This window comes from Peromyscus leucopus, chromosome 13 (assembly GCF_004664715.2).
Source record: "Peromyscus leucopus breed LL Stock chromosome 13, UCI_PerLeu_2.1, whole genome shotgun sequence".
In the NCBI taxonomy this organism is placed as follows: domain Eukaryota; kingdom Metazoa; phylum Chordata; class Mammalia; order Rodentia; family Cricetidae; genus Peromyscus; species Peromyscus leucopus.
In genome coordinates this window covers 623,884-644,958 of record NC_051074.1, presented here as the reverse complement: position 1 = coordinate 644,958, position 21,075 = coordinate 623,884, and the positions used below count along the sequence as shown (strand labels likewise).

Sequence of the window (21,075 nt, the reverse complement as noted above, 5' to 3'; positions counted from 1 at the left end):
AATCCTTCCAGAATAACTAACTAACAGGCCTCGAGCTTCCACCAATACAGAGGTTGAGAATGTCATCAGACAGCATCTGAGGTTCCCTGCTGCTGTTGATAAAGCAGTTTAAGGAAGAAAGGGTTTATTTTAGCCCACAGTTCACGGTACATTGTGGTGGGGAAATCAAAGAAGCAAGAGCTAAAGCAGCTAGCTGGTGATGCTAAGTGTACAGTCAAAAGGAGAGGAGCAATGAGTGCATTGCTGCTTCTCAGCCCTCTCTCTGCTTACACAACCCAGGATCCCAGCCAGGGGATGGTGCCACCCACAGCAAGCAGGTCCTCTCCTACCTGTATTAAAGTAATCCAGACAATCCCTTCCTCTCTGGAACGCAGTTGGTTATACCCATCATGGTCGTAACATTACTGCACCAGCGGGCACGCCTACCTGGCAGATTGGTATTATATATAATATGAAGGCTCCATCACAGGGTCAGACCACTAATGTCCTTGCTTCTCCCGGCATCCTGCAGAGCACCTTCCTACACCAGGAAAGGAGGAACTATATGATGTAGTCTACAATTTTTCTTTTTTATAAAGAACCAAAGTTGACTACTCATATATGATTCTAAGTTCATCCTATCACTTTCTCATTTCCATCTGTGTGGTGGAGTTGATGACAGATCCTAGGTCTAAAAGTGGCTGCTTGTATCTCTCTTTACTCTTCATTACCATTGCAGCTAATGAGATATAGAAAGCTAACTCTCTAGTCTAGGAGGAGAGACATAAAACACAAGCTGCCTAGGGGAGGTTTGCCTGTCAAACTCCACAAATATCAGAGCCTGACGCAAGTCTGACTGGGACCCCACCTGCCCAGCTGAATTCTGCAGGTACCTGAGAAATGAATGTTTCTGTGGACCACTGACATTTTTGTTACACAGCAACAATTAGCTGAAGAAGGGTAGCTAGATAAGAAAAACCAGAGAAGGAGAGATAGAATCGAGATTTTTAAAGGAGAACTAGGAAGAGAGAAAATAGCACAAACTGCTGCAGGGTAGGTGTGTTGATGGTGAAGAGAGGCCCCACAGTGTGTTACCCCAACATCACTTTTAGCCTTGATAGGAAATGGAGAGCAGAGTTGAGTGCTCATGTGAATAGATGTCAAGTTAGATGAGAGTGAGCACATCCTGAACTTTCATCTAGATTTATAGACTGTGCTCACCCCTTTTGGAAGGAAGAAATGGATTGAGAAAGGTATGCAAAGGTCTGTTAGTAAAATAATTTTCACATGTAATGTATTCAATTTTTTTTTTGTTTTGTTTTTCCAGACAGGGTTTCTCTGCGTAGCTTTGCACCTTTCCTGGAACTCACTTGGTATCCCAGGCTGGCCTCGAACTCACAGAGATCCGCCTGGCTCTGCCTCCCAAGTGGGGATTAAAGGCATGCACCACCACCGCCCAGCTAATGTATTCATTTTTTATTTTGTGAGAGAACATATTTAAGACTGAGTCTAAATGATTTGACTTTCTGCACATATTTAGTTGTGCCCTTGAGATCTGTGTGAGTTCCAGACAGTGAGGTGAGTACAGGAACCTTCAGGAGCCTTCCTAGTGAGCCCTGAGGGGAGAGCTGAAAGACTATTGACTATTAATGGGACTCTTAGATCCTACCCACGCCTCATAGCCCTTATTGTTTAGCTGAGTGGGAAACTATACCTGTTACTTCTTTATTGGAATGATTTTTGAGGTGGACACCTTCTCTCAGAAACCAGAGAGAAAATGTAAGAAATATTCCTCAAGAGGGCCCATCAGCCACTGGGGATCCCTTGGGCTGGTTTCCCAGCATTGCTGTATTCTCCTTTGCAAGATGGATACAAAGATCAGGTAGTCAGTTTAATTAGTAGAATTGCCAAAAGCTCTCCCTCACTAATTTCAATTTTTTCCCTCTGTGTTGGACCATCTGAAACCCTCATCTGACTGCACATTTCTTAGAATCATAGTTATGTCTTCTGCCCTTAAAGAAGAGACCCTTCAATACCATGGCACTAAACAGCTGCTTAAATACTGAGCTGAACTAAAGTGTTAGCTTGAGGGTTATAAATCCATATTTGAGGTAAGTTAAGAAATACTTTACTGCTTGAACTTGTTAGTCCTGTCTGTGGATGCAATAGGCATTTGTCAAGACAGGACCTATACACAGGCCAGGGCAGTTGGCATCAACTTCAAAAAGAGCTAATGGGCTTTCAAATAACTTAGCTGAATGTGCAGTGAGATATGATATATCCTCAGTATATGTCTGCAGTGAGAGTAGCATGTTAATCTGAGGATACAAATAATTCCTGTGAGACAGGAACCTGATACTAATAGGTGCTGTGTTCATCAGACTTCTTGGCTATGTGACGAGATGCCGGAGCTAAACAACTTAAGGGAAAAAAATTATTTTTGTTCATAGTTTCAGCCCATCATGGTGGGGTGGTATGATAAAGAAAAACAGTCCTAGCATGGTAGACAGGAAGGAAGGAGGGAGAGAGGGAGAGACAGAGACAGAGACAGAGAGACAGAAAGAACAGAGAAAGAGAGAAAATAAATGAATGATTGATTGAATGAATGAATGAATGAATGAATGAATATGTGAATATGTCTGTGCCTTTTGGACTCTTCCTTTTCTTCTTTTTACTACAGTACTACCCACACCCACACTCAGTGCTGGTCTTTTCTCCTCAGTCCTTTCTGGAATTTTCCTCACTGGCACACCCAGAGAAGTATTTTACTAATCTCCCTGACCCTTCTCAATCAGTCATGCTGTCAGTCAAGGTGAAGGCTCCCACTGCAGTTTACTGTGTAATATGGCTGATTCTTATATCACCTGATAAATACAACTAAAAAAATTGGGGCCGCTTAACCTTAGACATTTCAGCTTAAAAACATGGGGATTTATTTCTTACCATAATGGAGCTGGGAATTTGAAGATCCAAGTGCCAACGAGGGACTGCTTCCCAGAAGGCCATCTTTACCCCCCTATAATCTCACAAGGCAGAGGTGTTAAGCATCTCTCTATGGCCTCTTTTATAAGGGCACTGATCCTGTTTGTGAAGGCTTCACCATCATGACCTAATCTTCTCTCAATGGCAGCACCTTATAAAACCACCATTTTGGGAGGTCACATTTCAACATAGGGATTTGGGAGGACCATCGGCATCCAGGTTTGATGGTGTTTTCTAAAAATGGAGCTACTCATCGTTTTTTTTTTTTTTTTTTTTGTTGTTGTTGTTTGTTTTTTTCTCCCCTAGAGGGAATTTCAGTGCACATTCCCACATTCCTTTGTGGTTCTTCTTTTACAAATTCTTCTGTTTTTTTTTTTTTTTTTTTTTTTTTTTTTCCTGAGACAGGGTTTCTCTGTGTAGCCCTGGCTGTCCTGGAACTCACTCTGTAGATTAGGCTCCTCTCAAACCTGCAGAGATCTGCCTGCCTTTATCTCCCAAGTGCTGGGATTAAAGGCAAGTTCCATGACCACCTGGCTTCTGTGTTTTAACCCTATGAACTTTAGTACACTTGCTTCTGGAAGGCAATTTAATCCCCATTCTCCAGGATGACAGAAACTATTTTAATCCAATGAACAACAGTGTTATGTTCATTGTTTGTAAACTGTTTTGTGTTTATTTTCATATTATAGCACTAGTATTTACAGATAGCTTGGGAGAGAATTACCTCTTTGAACTTGCCCCCATGTAGGAAATCTTGTACTAGACAACAGAGAGAATGGGTAAAAGACATGTAGGCAGGCTGTCCAGTGAGAGAGTTCAAATGTGGTTCAATTTAGAAGGGTGTGATCCAGAGGGACTAAAAATAGTTCTCTATTTCACTCTCACTATCCTGCTCTCTTAAAGGTCAAAATTATTTAGCAGTTCTACTGTGTCTGCCACACAGTACTTGCTCAATAAGTACTTCCATGGGTAAGTTATGTAATGAATATATTGCATCTATGCATCCATGAATGAATGATGTTAGCTCATCAGCTGACTCATCTCTCATTTCTTTGCTTAAGCTCTGGCTTTCTGATTTAGAGCACCCAGGAGAATTAGCTGCAGAAAACCAAAAGTGCTAAGTGTATTAGGCAGGAAGGTGGATAGTTTAAGGTTACTAGAGGAGTTGAAAAGGTGGGACTTTTTTGTACTGCATGAGAATGCTCTGGTCTTGGGGTCAGGAAAGCTGCAAGCCACCAGCTTTACACCTGTACTGCAGCAGCTGCCTGCCTTCATGAATTGGCAGGGAGATACAGCCAAAGCAGCCAGAACTGACATCCAACTCCTTCCCCCATGTCGGAGAGAATAACAAGTAGCAGGACCTAAATCTCAAATTCAAATATTAAATGAATAAGGCAATTAAAGTGAATTTAATCAGATCAACCTATTACTTGACCGACTGCAGCTTCCTCCTCCTTGTACTGTGTTGTATAGAGTCTGTTCAGTTATTTCTAAGTTGATTAACTTACTTGATTAGACATGACATAACGGGGCAGATTGCCATCCTATGAAGTGACTGACATTCAGCACCAGCTAAAGTTTGAGATCTTTATTGTGGGAGATCTGAAAGTAGGGTCTGAATTGCACTCAGGCCCTGCACAGTAATTACCTTTGTGATCAGATCTGGCGGAGATAAATGAGCAGCTTTTGACCAGGAAATAGCAATGAAAACTGCTCACATATGTTTTTTATTTGGTGTGCAAAATTCTTTCAGTCAGTGAGGTTCTTTACTTACTTAGAGAACCAGGGGCCACAACCCATCACAATTTTGATCTTCTCACTCATTCATTCTCCTTTCTACCCTCTGCTTTCATCTACTTGCTGTGGGACACTTCACTGTTATATACACAGAAATATACCTTCTGTGACCTGATAACTATTTCAGCTGGCAAAACAGAACTCACCACTGCAGTCTCAAACCTTAGAAACAAAGGAACCTTTCCTCAACAAATCACCAAGAGTTAGCACTTTAGTAGTCAAGCATTAAGTGTATCGCCTTGGTATAATTAATTAAGCATTCCATAGATATTCAGCCTTGTTTCCGCTGTTAATTAATATGCCTCCTAGCATTTCGAAGATTTCATACAATGAAATTAGCAAGAAGAGTTTCTTCGTGTAAAGCGCTGGGGAAGCTTTTTATGTTTTCACTTAATTAGTGTGACAATAAGAATCCCTCACCAGGGAAACACTGGAACTAGAGATGAAGGTTATTCCAAAGCCTGGCTTATTACCTTTTGCCTCTAAAGGAGCCCAGTCTACACAAGGCTGATACAGCATCTCAGAAGAGATCAAACAAACCCAAGAGATCTATGTGACTGAGGACAACATGTAACTCTCAGGAACAAGACATTCCATATCCAGTGCTTTTTCAAAGTTTGTATTTTCAGACAACATTAAATATTGCGCATTGGGAGTTCATTCAAGTCATAGCTGCAGGCTGTTGGCATTTTATTTGTACAATGTAAAATTCTTTTCATTTTACTTGTACAAAACTTTCCAAACAACAGAAATTTTCTGGATGGATGTGATTTGTGTCTGTAATCACAGATCTTGCAGTGGGAGTGGGGGTGAAGTGAGACACAGTGATGCTGTGAGTCTGAGGCTAGCCTGGGGTACAGAAACTTCTTAAAGATAAATAAATAAATGCAATTGGAAATTCAAAGGAGAAACCGTCCAAAACTAAACGTTTAAAGCTGGAAATATATTATTTGATATATGCCCATCATAGTTTTGACTAGTCCAGAATGTAATATAAGTAAATAGTATAAAACAGGATATGGATTATCAGATCTCCAAAATGTTCACATGTAAGGAAATCCATTGCCATTTTCAATGTTGTTAATTTAAAAATTTATGTATGTATTTTAAATAAAAGACAAATTTCTTCTAAATTTATTTTCTAGAAACTGTTTCCTCATGCACTAAATAATTTCAGGGTTGTCCAATTTATGCAAGTGAATTTAGTTCTGTAGTCTGATGGGCCAGTTGAACAGAGGAAGGACAAGGGGACATATGCAACTGATAAGAGCTTCTTTTCCATCTGTCATAGGTTACTTATGTCCTTATTTGTTACAAATGCAGATCAGGTGTACGTAAGCCATGCTTTTATGGATCTGTAGCCACCATGTGAACCTGAGCACTGTGACTGGCTAGCTCTCTTATTATCCAGTTCAGTACAATAAACATCTGTTGAATACCATTTAAATATCTGGTATAGAATTTGTGAGAATGAAGGACAGATGAGATATTTTTGAAGATTGATTCTCCCATGGAGACAGGAATCTGGACTCATTCCCTAAGTTTTCTTCATGAACTTCCTGAAGAACCACAAAGTTATATCAAATTGTGTCATTAAGTTTCCCTCATGAAGATAACACTTGTTCTCTCTTAGTCTCACAAGGATTTGTAGTGGAGGAGGGTAGCAGAGATGTATGCAGCTGTGCTCTTAAAGCTGTCTGTGCTGTTAACATAATTGCAATAGGCACTGCCATTTTCAGAGTTTATAGAGAAAACATAGTGTGTCGTATTTCAGGTCACTGCTTGGGAGATTTTGTAGTTCAGCTTTGAAACTTAAGCTTTGGGAAGTTTTGATTTAAGTTTCTTTTGTATCTATTCTAGAAATGAAAATGCATAAAGAAATGAGAAGAAAACATCTTTTAAAAATAAGTGATTCTATTTCCTACTAACACAAACCATCTCCTTTGAACTACTAAGGAAAATAAAGTAATATTTGTCTTGGGCCATATCCTACTGGAAAACCGAGCTGCTTGCTCATTGTGAATGGTGTCATTTTAATATATGAGACAAAGCATGCTTTGCTCCAATGACTCGAGGGTTAATACTGTTTCCTGCCTGACTTAACATTCAGTTAAGAGTGTGCTGAGAAGACCCTGTTCTCCCTTTGCTTTTGGAAGTTTTCCTATCTTGGCTCTGTGTTTGGAGAGTTCTTTTCTAAAATAGTCATAAAATTGCTGTGGTGGTTGAAGATTGGTTGGCTTATTTTTGCTTCATGGTCTGAGTGTCCACATTTGTTGTTAATCAGGAACATGATTCTATGTGGAGCAAGGAAAAGATAAAATTTCTCATGGCAGGTTGGGATGAGATAGGACCAGTTTGCATGCCTGTAAGCCAACCAGCTGAGTCAAATCATTACTGCAGGCTTCATCATGTTAGGTTAACCTGGAGACACTGAGAAATGTCAACACCATTTCCAGCTACAAAAAAGAGGGATCCCCCACCCATTTACTGGTATTGGAAACAATTAACATGTCCTAAGATTCGCCAAGAGACTTTTCACTTTGCACGCTACAGTAGCCACAAAAGTATTGGCTAGATGATGCTTAGAACAATGAATAATGAGGAGACAGCTGTTAGCAGGAACATGTGTATTCTTTGGCCTACATTCTGTCCTTGTCATATTTTTTTTTCTCTTTGTTAGGGCTAGTGGCTTGGACAAGGAAGATCAGGGAAACCTCCTTGTGTATAGTTCTATTTTTGGACTTAAGATTCTACACTGACAGTAATAAACACTGTCTGGTCAGTCAATAGACTGACCAGTGAGTTATTTCAAAAGCCTCCTTTCTCAAACCATTCAGTAAAGTAAATGTTTCCTCACTTGCAGACTTCATGTGGTAGGTTTCTCAACATCTCTGCCTGGGTAGAATGGTGTGAATAATGTAAACAGCCGACATCTGTTGAGCTCCCTGGCTACTATGTCACTGTCCAGTTAACCCTTCCCATCACTCTGCTGTAAAGTTTGTTACAATGACAGGTCCCTTGTGACACTGACAATTTTAGTGAAATCGTTAGCTTTCTGTTGCTATGATTAAACACTGTAGCCAAAGCAGCTTATAGAAAGAAGCGTTCATTTGGGTTTATGATTCCAAAGTGATAACAATCCATTATGGAAGATATCTTAGGGTTATTGCTGCGATGAAACACCATGACCAGAGGCAACTTGGGGAGTTAAGGGTTTATTTGGCTTACACTTCCACATCTCTCTTCACCACGGAATGAATTCAAGGCAAGAACTCAAACAGGGCAGGAATCTGGAGGCAGGAGCTGGTGCAGAGGCCTTGGAGGGGTACTGTTTACTGGCTTGCTCTCCATGGCTTGCTCAGCCTGCTTTCTTATAGAACCCAGGACCACCAGCCTAGGATGCCACCAACAACAATGGGTTGGGCTCTCCACCCATCAATCACTAATTAAGAAAATGCTCTACAGGCTTGTCTATATCCTGGTCTTATAGAGCATTGTTTCTCCACCTTCTTAATGTTCTGACCCTTTAATACATTCATTATGTTGTTGGTGACCCCCAATCATAAAATTATTTTCATTGCTACTTCATAACTGTAATTTTGATCCTGTTATGAACTGTCACGTAAATATCTGTATTTTCTGGATGGTCTTAGGCGACTGCTGTGAAAGGGTCATTTGACTCCCCAAAGGGGTTGTGACCCTCAGGTTGTGAAACAAAGTTATAGAGGAATTTTTCTCAGTGATGACTCTCTGATGACAATAGCTTTTGTCAAGTTGATATAAAGCCAGCTTGAACAGAGAAATGGCAGACACGGGGGCAGGCAGGGCAGCTGGAACAGGAAGCTGAGGGTGTACACCTTGAATCACAGCACAAAATAGAGAGAGCAAACTGGGAGTAGGGTGAAGCTTTAGGCTCTCAAAGTCTTCCTCCTTAGTGACATACGTCCTGCAGCAAGGCCATACCTGCCAAACCTACCCAAACAGCATCACCAACTTGGGACCTAGTAGTCAAACATTATCTGAGCCTGTGGGGGATATTCTTGTTTAAACCACTATATCTAGCTAACACGTGTGACTATGAATGATCTAATTGAAATGGTTTGATGGTTTGTCTGGGATTAAAAGCAGATACTCTACTTAGGATAAACATTCCACTTCTAGACAGGTGAGTCCCCATGAGTACCCTTGGGTCAGCTTCATTCTCATGGAACCACAAAAAAGCTAAATCATAGAATAGCTTGTAATAATTGCAAAGGATAATACACACAGATTTTGACTATCTTAGTGAAGAGATGGTCTGAATCAAATATTTGTCCTGTATAATCATACTTTTTCTTACCTTCTAAATAATTGATATATGTTCCTCAATGACATTCACCTCAAGCTCTTTGGCCTAACAGTAACGTTTCTGGCTGACATTAGTTTGATTTTTGGCCATAAGCTGTTTTCCAGGTCTAATTTCATTTCCTTTTTATTGGTAATATTGGGTCCATCTTCTCTTTCCTTCAGATGGCCAGCAGTAAAATTGTAGCATAGCTAACTGGTCATCCTGACCTTGTTCCTTTGGTGTGGGTGTGATAGGCAATCCATTGCTAAGTATGCTCAGCCACTCTAGTGAGCACTGGGTTGATCAATCGTTTGATTGATTGAAAGTTTGTTTGAATAGATAGATTCACAATATTTGCTCTTACAAAGTAAGACATTCATTGGACCAGGTAGGTTTTTCTGAACAGTGGGTCAAGATTATACCTACAGGGTCGCCTTTCCTCCAGGGTACCTTTTCAAAACCTGTTACTCTTGGATACTCTTTTATAACCCATAGTTTTCATTGTCTGATCTACTCACTTGCTTTGTGAAATCACATAGAATGGAATATATATTTTGTTTAACATCTTGCATGGATAGCAATTGATATGTATTATTTAATAAATTCCAAGGTGAACCCAGTGGCTTTTGCTGCTATTACAAGTTACTGCAAGTTTGGCAGCTTAGAGGGATCCCAATTATTATCTCACAGCTTTTGTGAGTCAGGAGTTATAATGGTCTGGGTCAAGTGCATTGCTATGGTCCTCAAAACCTGAAATTAATGACAGGTGAACTGGGTTCCAAATTGTAGATATGAAGAGTCCAGTTTAAGGATGTTCACACTGTGGGCAGAGTCCAGCTCCTTTGGGTGTAGGACTGACTACTTATTTCCTGAGTGGCTGTCAGCCACGGTGTCGCTCCACTCCAGGAGACTACCTACATTCCTTGTCACATGCCCTGCACCACCTTTGAATTAATAGTGCTGCTGGAGACTCTCCAGCCCTCCTACCCCTCTGCCATAAAGTTCTTTGCCTAATAGGTTTGCTAATGTGATTAGACCCTTGTGTGCAATGTGGACAGTGTACCTTTCTTAAAGTCTGTGATGAGTCTCTTGATGCCACTCTTCTGCCAAGACATCTAATGAGCTTACTAGGGTAACACAAGTGATGGTCAGGTGATCCATCTCAGGATTCAGAGTGCTCAGAGCAGAGGACGCTGGAGAAAGTAATGCCTGTATACTTGCTTGTGACCAGTTGGGGAAGGAATGCATCCCACCACAATCACACCCCTTCTGTTCTACAAAAGCAGTTCTGAGTGTTGGGACTGCCCAAGACATCCCTTGTCTTGATGGATTCCATGGCAGCTCCAGATGTAGAAATATCATTTGGAGACTGCCAAATTAAGGTTTCTATTGCTACAATGAAACACTATGACCAAAAAGAAAGTTGGGGGGGAAACAGTTTGTTTGGCTTACATTTCCACATTGTAGTCCATCACCAAAGGAAGCCAGGACTGGAACTCGATCAAGGCAGGAACCTGGAGGCAGGATCTGATGCAGAGGCTATGAAGGGGTGCTGCTTACTGGCTTGCTCCCTATGATTTTCTCAGCCTGCTTTCTTATAGAACCCAGAACCAGCTACCCACAATGGACTGGGCCCTCCCACATCAATTACTAATTAAGACAATGCCCTACAGGCTGGCCTACAAGCTGATCTTATGGAGGTATTTTCTTAATTGAAGTCCCATTCTCTCAGATGACTTTAGCCTGTGTCAAGTTACCATAAACTATCCAGCACAGAGACTATTGAAATTTCATTCACATTTTTCTGTTGGGTTAAACCTATAATTCTATATTGCCATCATTTGACAGATTAAATACTTTGAGAAGCCAGCTGGACCTACTAGACAGAAAATGCCCCTTGATGCTCTTTGCTTTTCCCAGACTCCCTTGATGTTGAGTACTCTGAGATATTTTCCCAAGGTCGTGAGCAATTCTCTCTCAGCTGCACCATGCAGTAGATGAAAACAGGCACATGCACATAAACTCTCTCCTGCACATAACATCACCTTTTTTTGTCCAAGGCTTAACTTTTGGCAGCATGGTTTCTTACCTTCTCTTAATGAGATAAATACCATTAGTGCTATGTAACAACATATTTTTATAAGGCAGAAAGCCTCATTTTATAATTCAGGACAAGGAAGTTCAGGTCATCTCATACATGACACCGTCTCAATGCCCTAGTGAATTCAACAGGCTGCCAAATAGTGCTCTAAAATGTCACTTGCATCAATAGGCCATTCCTCTCCTAAGCTTGTCAGTGGCTCTCCAGTGGCTGCTAAATCAGTCTGAAGCCTCCTGACCAAATTTATTTTCCCTTGCTCCCTAGATTAAAGCCTTTGCTATAGCCAGATTCTGTCTCAATATTTTCTCTCAAGTCTTACTTCTGAGCCATTTACACACCTTAGCACTGCACATTTTGTGTGGCATTATAATTGCATCTTTTTGTATTTGGCTTTCCCTGCATGGCATGAAACTTCTTAAGCATACTAATATGTCTCAACTCCCTTCATTTCTTCAGTGTCTTACAAAAGTTTGCTATCTAGTAAGCACTAAGGAAATAGTGTTTAAGTCAATTTGAATGAATCTGTCAACTTTTCAATATTCATGCATTCATTCATTCAGTGTTTATTACATCCTTATTTTCTTCTTGTGCTTTGCTAATAGCTACAAGAAGCAAGACTAGATAGTGGCACCTGCCATAGAGATGATCCTGGGCTCTTAGAAGAGGACATGCATTGGATAATCCTGTAATATCTCTAATTTTAGTGTTGATGAGGATGAAGAATTGTACACAGACGGCTTGATTTCATCTGGTACCTTAGAGATGATGTTTGTGTTGCTTTTGAATGCAGAAAACACTGCATTCACACAATGAGTCCAGCAGCTAGGATGGGGCTGGGCTGCCACTCCAGGGGGGAAGAGCAGACACGATGTATACAAGCACAGAAGTATATAAGGGAAGTGCTCAGGGCAATGCATTGAATTTATTTGACCCTAAAGACCAGGACACAAATGCAGCTGCAAAGAGAGGGAGAAATTATGTAATAAAAACCTCAAGTGCCTTGAACTTCTTCCAGGAGACAGTGAACAAGTATTGCAGGAATTTAAGGAAGGAACAAGATAAGATTCCAGATCTTGCTTTTATTTGTTCTTTCACATGAGCCCTGAAAGCTGAGAATTTGCTTGAGTCTGCTCTTGGTCAGGTGAATGGTGTAGCCATGAGCTCTGTGGTGTTCCTAATTCATGTCTCTGGTGTTCCTAAGTTGTAGAGGGCAGACTGGAGGAAGGGTAGGAAAGAAAGACCCTAACTTTGTCCTGTGCCTTCCTTTTTGAAGGGCTGCACAGATACCTCCTCTGGCCAGCACAATCCTGGCTCATGTCCCTGGATCTACATCATATCTTCCATGTCAAGGATTCTCATCCAACACTTTCCTTTTTTGCTTCCTGTAGCTTCAAACTTACTCTGGAATATTCATGAATGTTTGTGTCTGACCCCCCCACCCCCCCCCACACACAGTTCAGTCCCTACTATACAATAGATACTGAATATACCTGGTCAATGAACCCAAGTTAAAAGCCCAATGTTCTTTTAACTTTGGATATATTGATTTTTAAAAGCTCATAAAATTTTGACTCATTGTATTTCTCTCCATGCTTTTATTAATCTTCTCAAATGAAATGATGTAAGATACTGAAAATCTTGTTCTTAGAAGGCTAGAAGTATCCATTACTTAACCTTGGCTAGATTGTCTCTAGGCTCAACACTCAGTAAAGACCTGTGCCTGAGTGAAACACTAGGGAAATGCACCAAAGAAACCAAGCAGGGCTAATTTAAACCAAAAGATGGAGCGCACAGAAGGAAAGGGAATCCATAGAGGGATTTTTTTATGAGACTTTTCAGAACTGTCCTTTTTTGTTCCTTAGGAAAAGTCCAAAGTTAAAAAATTATTTAATAGGGATATTTGTTTTTATTAGGGAAATGCCTTTACTTCGTTGGAAGAGTTCTGAGTGTTAGAGATTGAGTCGCTGAGGGAACGCTTTGTGTAAAACAAGTGTATGAATAAGCTATGTCTATGTCTCAAAAAGGCTTTTCTGGGATTAAACTGTAATCCAGAGACTAACCCTTTGCCCATCTATTTAGGTTTATGCTCATCCTAGGATGTGATTTATAAATTTAATCTGGGTTTGGATAAACAATGACTTGAAAAACAAATGGAACAAGGTCTTTTGAATAATGGCTGCTGAGAGGGAGTGTGGGGATATGAGATGAAGATGAGAGAGAGGGAAAGGTGGAGAGAGAGAGAGAGAGAGAGAGAGAGAGAGAGAGAGAGAGAGAGAGAGAGATTTCTTTGAGTCTATCCCCAAGCTCCAGCAGATGGACTCACACCCAGGCACATGCTGGCAGCACTAACTGAACTCAGTGAGGAAAAATAAACAAACAAACCAATAAATAAATGTACACATGGAATTGAGAGGGAATAGTGTGAAGGACTGAGGGTGGACTTGATCAAAACACATTATATACATGTGTGAAATTCTCAAACAAACATTTTAAACATTTTCAGCTTACTTTATTCCTTTTTATAATTTAAATTAGTATTCTCACAGGCTCTTGATATTGTTAAACAAGTCTTGGAAAGTAACGTGGCTTGTTTTGTTTAAACAAATATTATAAAATGATTTTACTTAAACTACACTTCATTATTTTTGTCTGTTTTTCTAATTATTCTCTGAAAATCAACTTTTCTACTCTATAATGATATTGAAGAACAAGAATAAAAACTAATTATAATCACTGTGCATAGTAACATACATCATTAATCTAGCAATGGGAGGCAGAGGCAAGAACAGCTCTGTGAGTTCAGTATGACTCTACATAGTGAGTTCTGGGCTGAACTGGATTATGTAGTGAGACCCTGTCTTAAAAAAAATTAAATTATGCCAGGTGGTGGTGGTGCATACCTTTAATCTCAGCACTTGGGAGGCAGAGGCAGGCAGATCTCTGTGAGTTCAAGACCAGCCTGGTCTACAAAGTGAGTTCCAGGAAAGGCACAAAGCTACACAGAGAAACCCTGTCTCAAAAAACCAAAATAATTAATTAATAATCTGGAAGCAGTGCACGTTTAATCTGCTAACCAGAAAATAAGATGAATTTTTTAAAGTTTTGACTTTCTGAAAAAACATTTTTTAAGACCCACTGGAATATATAGATTTAATACTACAATATTTACTCTTATGCAACAAGACTATGAACTCTTAGATTAGATATCTGTTTTTCCTCTAAAGATAATACCTTTGTGGTTCACAGAATACCTCTTATTCCCTCACAATTTCATAAATTCTCTCTGTCTCTATATTTCTCTGTCTCCACCTCTACCCCCAAGTTCACTTAATGCTGCTAGCATGTGCTTGTGTGTGAGGCTGTCTACTGGAGCACTGATAGATCTCAGAGACTACATTCTCAAAGAAAACTGACCCTTTCTCCCACAACCTTCTAAATATAGATCACTTCAAAGACCTTGTTCTGTGTGTTTGTTTTATTTAGAAAAGTTGACACACCAAAATTACTACCCCAGGATCACAATGTATTTTTGGCATAATAGGTGGGAACAAAAAAAATCAGATATAACCTTTGGCATCCATATCTATGAAGTATGGGAGAAGACTGGAAGATACATATTTGTGGACTGTCAACGTGAAGACCGTAGAAGTCCAAGAATGAATTACTTGAGAGAGAATACCTGTGAGGCAAGGTGAGGCAGGAGGCAAAAGTGTGGCAAGCTGGGGAAATGAGGTGGTACCATCTGTGGAACCAAGAGTGTGAGAAAACTCATGAAAGACAGAGGTTGATTCAAGAGAGGGAATGAAGAACTAAGACTTGGAATCAACAATGGGCATGTTATTGGAGATCAGGGAGAATAGTTGGGGATTTTCAGAACAGAAGTTACCCCTAGGCAATTAAGAAGGTATTGGGTGTTGGAGAAAGAGAGCTGTGATTCTCAAAAATCTACTCAGAACTCGTCTTTTTAAACATATGGGCTACTGTGTCCTACAAAGAAACTGATTGAGAAGGTCTAATGTATGTGAGGAGAGCCATCTATGGAATTCACTTTGCCTGATACTGAATAGTGGGTGATCTGAAGACCTCTTGTTGAGAAATGCTATGCCAGAAACAGCTGGTGTATCCTAAAACTTCTGGAGGTAGAAGGGTATATAAAGGGTAGGAGTGGAAATCTAGCTATCTATCAGGGAGTGGTTCTGAGTTAACCCAAATTATTACCAGGAAGACAGAGACATGTGCAATCCTGTACCCTTAAAACACTTCTCAAGAGAAAAGAACTTAGGAGTTGCGTTGGTTTTCTGTGAGTGACAGTGAGTGGCAGAGACTAATGAAATGTTCAGCAAGTGGTGTCTTTCTGAATTTATTCTTTATATAACAGGCTTCCTTTGTTGCATATTGCATACTTATGTGACTATCATCAATACAGCACGAGTCTAGTTACTTTTTTTTAGAGTTTCCTTGGATTTATGGGATTAAATATCAAAATTCATATATTTAAGATTATGGAGTTGTTCACTGAAAGCAGCCAGTCCATATTTACCTATATATATATATATATAATATATAAAAAAATATATATATATATATATACAAACTTTGATGAAAAATGTGAAAGCAATGAAAAATCATAGTGATACATTTTCCTAAAATACCGATGTAGACAAATATTACAATGTATATATCTTATTTAACTATAAATTTTACACATTTAGCTACATGAACAGAAAAAAACATATTAATGTTTGAACTAGTTTGTCAAACATTATTTTTAAGAGTTTTTCCATCAATAAGTGTAAAAGACTGAAATCTCAGTGTATATTTTGGCATCTTCTAACAAGCTTTTGACCTCTTAAAGGAAAAAGAGATGTCACTTGTTTTTTTCTCCATTTCTATAACAGGTAAATGTCTTCCCACACTTGGCATCTTTATAGGCATACCTACATGAAGAGTTTATGGAGAATCATGAGATGACAGTTAAGGAAGAAAAAGCTATTGTCATCTCCTAAGTATTTCAATGCATAAATGTATATTAGATTTTACCAGTGAGCCAAAGTGTGTTTCTAAAATATTATTAAAAGCTCCCATGGAATTTGGATTTCTTAGGTTCACTTCTCATTCTCTTTCCCTCTCTTTTCTTCTTTTAACCCCATTTTCATGAATCTGCATTTTAACTGTCACATCTTTGTGATTTGTCTTCTAACGACTCTTTCTTCCATTGAGGGATGTTTTGCTTTGGTTTTTTCAGATATGGGTCCTTTTCTGAGAAAACCTAAAGGAGAAATCAGATATCTTAAACACTGTTACCCGAACAGATTGTAATGCTCTGGAAGATTCTTTTGCCATCATTATATGCAGGTTTTACCATCTGACTTGCTGTTTTATAGGCCCTATAAAACCAAGCTGTAAATCTGACAGTTTGTCAGTCTGCAAGCCATTGATTCATGCTTCAATCATTTCTCTTTTGAAGGAGACTTAACAGCTCTACATTTAATTTAGATGATGTGGGGTGCTAAGTACGGCCATAGGATTGGAGAACATGCATGAATTTCTCCCAGTAGTGTGGGAATGATTGTGCGTATGTGTGTGTGTGTGTGTGTGTGTGTGTGTGTGTGTGTGTGTGTGTGTATTTGTACATATTCTACTTCCATGGATCATTTTCTAGCCCCTAAAAAAGTAAGGTTTATCTTGTTAAAAGCTTGTTTTCTCTCAGAAAACAAGAGCCAATGACTTTAATAGATTCTGAAATATTCTAGCTTCTTACAAAATTATTTCATATGACAAATGTTTATCAACTCAGGTGAGTTGATTTCATTCCTATTTTGGTTAAATCCAAAGGTTTGATATTAGTAATGAATTTTGGATTTGCATGCTGATGTTGAGAAAGGGCGGTTCCAGCTGTGTTGGACTTCATGATATCTAGGCTGTTCACTGAATATTTATGTTAGGACAGCATACATCTTCTCTTCCCTCTGGGTAGGCAGTGGTAGCTGTACTCAGGACTGGAGAGGAATGATCTGTGAGAGACTTGTCCATTCTAAATATCGCTAGCATGATGCATGGGCCACAACAGAATCAGCTGCCTTTTAATGAAGCTTAGTTTTGGCAATAAATTGTCTTTTTAAAGTCATGACCTATGGCTCTTTGCCCAGATTATAGCTTAAAGATGGCAGCAATTGCCCAGTTTGTAAAGATAACTGCATTGTAGGCCCTGTAATTCAGTTTAATCTACATTGTTGAGTAGTTATGTCTATACCACAGAGATAATGGATCGATCTTTTAAGCTTCAATTCCAGTTTGTGTACTGTGATACTGTGGTAGCTCCTTGCATCCCAGACGTTCTTTTTGCACCTGATTATGAGCCTTTTTCCCTGATTAAACTGCTCACATATCTGTTAACAATTATGTGTAAAGCATGTATCAAGTTTGATGAACACCTTGGCTTTGAGAATAGTAGACACAAAACTGCTACATCTGTAAAAATACTTCCCTCCCTCCCTCCTTCCCTCCCTCCTTCCCTCTCTTCCTTAACCTCTAGAACAATTTTATTGGAGTTTAAAAGAAAAATCTCAGGTCTAGCAAGCTGTAAATCCTATCAGCTGCCTGGAGGAGGCCAGAAAAGAACAGGAAAAAAAATGCTATGCCATTGAGTTAAACCATCATAGAGTCGAGCCACATGGTCCCAGGCAGCCATGGGACAGGAAAGGAAGCTTTAGAGAAAGTGTGAAGCCCACCATGTTAGAAAACATTCTTAGGAAAGAGGTCCAAAGAAAAGAAAAGATTAGGGTTTTCTGAGTAATTTAGAAAACCTCATATTGATAGATCGCCCTTAATGGAAACTATAGCCAAGACTTCCAGTGCAGCTAAATTCTTTAACTGGGCTTGGGGAAACTATTCATAGCCTTATGGAGTTAGTAGACATCTACACATTAGAATTACAATTGTTAAAATGTTGAGATTTTTTTAATGAGCTCCATTTCAGTAGAAGATATATAGCATTTTTGTTCTTTGTTGACCTATTATTGTTTATGAACCTGTAAAATCAAGGACATTTTGTTCACAATGCACTGATGAGTTGTGTTATTTGATTTCCAATAGGATGCACACACCCCTATTATGTTTTGAAAATGTAGGTTCTATTGACAAGAGGTGAATGAATTTATTATTTTTGTGGATTCATGTATGATTCTCTGGGTATCTAAAATTGTAAAGAGTCATATTGAGTCCTTATGAGAGTGTCAAATAAGAAAACGTCAGTATTATGGCAGTGACAGACATTAAATTACTTTTAGAAGGATGATGTGAAAAATGTTTTCTCTCAGTGTAGAGATCTTTCAAAGCTAAGCAGAGACTCCTATTTGGTAGGAGTCAGAGCAGATGCAATAGGCTGTTCTTTATTCTTCCCCGTATCCTCATCCTACAGTTACCAAGTTGGTTATGATTATAAAATAGGAAATGCCGAAGAGTTTTCTCCTCTTCAATAGACTCTTATTTTCCAGACATTCTGTTTCAATCTTGCAGTTACAATTTCCTCCTGAGGTTTAGTAGCCTCAAATAGAACTTTACATGCCTATAAGTTTATGCATAGAAAGATGATAAAGTCAAAACATATGTATCTAGAAAATGCTATAGAATGGCCAACTGGACTCCATTTGTCCTGCTTCTTTATCAGTAAATGGGCTGATCTCAGGACCTGGATTACATGACTATTGTTGATGTAATACATAGAATCCTTAGCAGAGGGCCTGGTGCCTCACGAATGTGCTCAACAAGCTGAAGCTATTACATCACCTTCACAATGCCAGCACATGAAACAGGTGTAATGTAGAGCCACTTAAACTCCTGTTGCATTGGGGATCAGAAGGTAGTAAGAGGCATTGTGGTATGTGGAAATTGTGACTCTCCCAAGGTCAGTTCAGAGATAATCATCCTGGATCCCCATGGCTAAAACTTGAACTCATAGATATTTCAGCTCTCACCAGTAGTAAGTTCTAAAACTGTAACAAGTCCTTGGCCATAGACATCATATTGATACCTGCAGCTCTCTGCCTCACTAAGTTCAAATCAACCCTAAAGCATATTTCTCTCTTGAAAAGATTTTAAAAAAAGTTTTCAACTGTGTTTATTATAAATTTATCTGATTAATGATCACCAAGCCTGTAATAACTTTAAACCAAAGAAAGAATTGTTGAAAGGTAATCATGGCATATACTTAATAAGTTGAGTAGAATCAGATCATATAGAGCAGTGGTTCTCATCCTCCCTAATGCTGTGATCCTTAATACAACTCCTTATGTTGTGGTGATTCCCAACCATAAGATTATTTTTGTTGCTACAGAGCTATAATTTTGCTGCTGTTATGAATTGTGATATGCAGGATATCTGCTCTGTTGACCCTGTAAAAGTGTCATTTTATCGCTAAGGGGTCATGACCCACAGGTTGAGAACTACTGAAAGAGAGCTAAAAGGAAACCTATAAAGATATTTGTAGGTCTTAATGAGTCTAATACTAATGGATTGACCAAACCCATACTTGGTGTTGCTAGTGATTGTTCTGCTGGCTTGCTGTGATGAGACCTCTGGCATCTAGTGTTCTGATGGGGAAGGGTTACAAAGTGACACTCAGAAAGGAGTCTTAGGCTTGGCTGCTGTGCTAGCTCCCCTAAGTGTAAACTTGTTCTTTTTCAGATATCTGTGTCTGAGAAGCCAGGGGATCAGGTTGTTCAAGTCCACTTCTAATAGCACCATGCTTGGTAAAATGGTGCAGCTTAACAAAGTAGATCTTGGTTCTTCAGACTTCAGTGGGGTTACTAAAGCCACTATTACTTTGTGAATGATTTAGGCTGTTTTCATATACATAAAAATGCGAATGGCTTTAAGTTCTTGGCTGTCTCCTGCACATCCTGCAGATGTAGCTATTCTGACCAGCTTCTTTGGACCCCTCAAACCCCACTGAATGCTTTCTGTGTGTTTCCTGGCCAGTTGTGTGGTAATCCTCAACTCACACCCCCATCTTTGAAATCAGAAACTGTTGTTTGTTTGTTTTTGTAATTCCACCACCTGAAACAGTCTAAGGTTGGGCATTTGACAGTAGATGAATACATAGAGTCTTGGGTTCTACCATATGCCAGCTCCTATAGTTCTGTTTAGTTGATTGGTTTATTTTTCAATTATTTGTGTGGTTTACAGCTTTGGTTAGGTGATTGTTTTCACTCAACTGCAATGGTATTAGAGGCAGTAAGATTGTGAATCATGGGGATTGACTTGGGTTACAAGTGTAAATAAAATACACAATTTCTTTACACACGATATATCTCAGCTGTGGTGAAAGTAATCTGTCCATGTGACAATAAATTATAGATGTAAAAGGGGCCACAGCCATCATGTGTCTGTGTGCCACTGTGCATGTATGAAGGAGGCCTGGCATGCAGGCTCAGGTTTAGATGAAGAGGAAGATAGCAGGTAGAACTGGAGGACAGGGGCCTGCATTTGACTTGCATTCTCCTGACTCAGTCTCTGATTATTCAGCCACCAGCTTCTTTTCATTCATATATGTATGCACATATATGTCTGTGTGTGTTTGTATATTTATGCTACTTGGACATGGGTATAAAACAAAGATTTAAGGAGATGTAATCCACTAGAATTAGTATTCTGCCTAATCGATACTTTCACATGCTATACACCCAGCAGGTTCTACTTTTTATCATATTTTCATGCAGAATCTAATTGATCACAACAAGAAGCTTAGACACCAGCTTTGCTCAGTGAGAATGGTGTTTCCTTCCCCATCTAAGAACTGGGCTAGTCACATGACTTGTTAATCATAGAAAGGCAACTCTAGAATCCTGGATTCTTGATGCTGATCCAAAGAAGTGTCCTGGTCAGGTAT

At 39.4% G+C, this 21,075-nt stretch overlaps 1 protein-coding gene across 3 annotated transcripts in view; it reads left to right on the top strand.

The window, feature by feature from the left end:
* Pid1 (phosphotyrosine interaction domain containing 1) overlaps positions 1-21,075 on the top strand; it is a 225,387-nt gene that overhangs the window by 177,004 nt on the left and 27,308 nt on the right. The window lies entirely within an intron of this gene.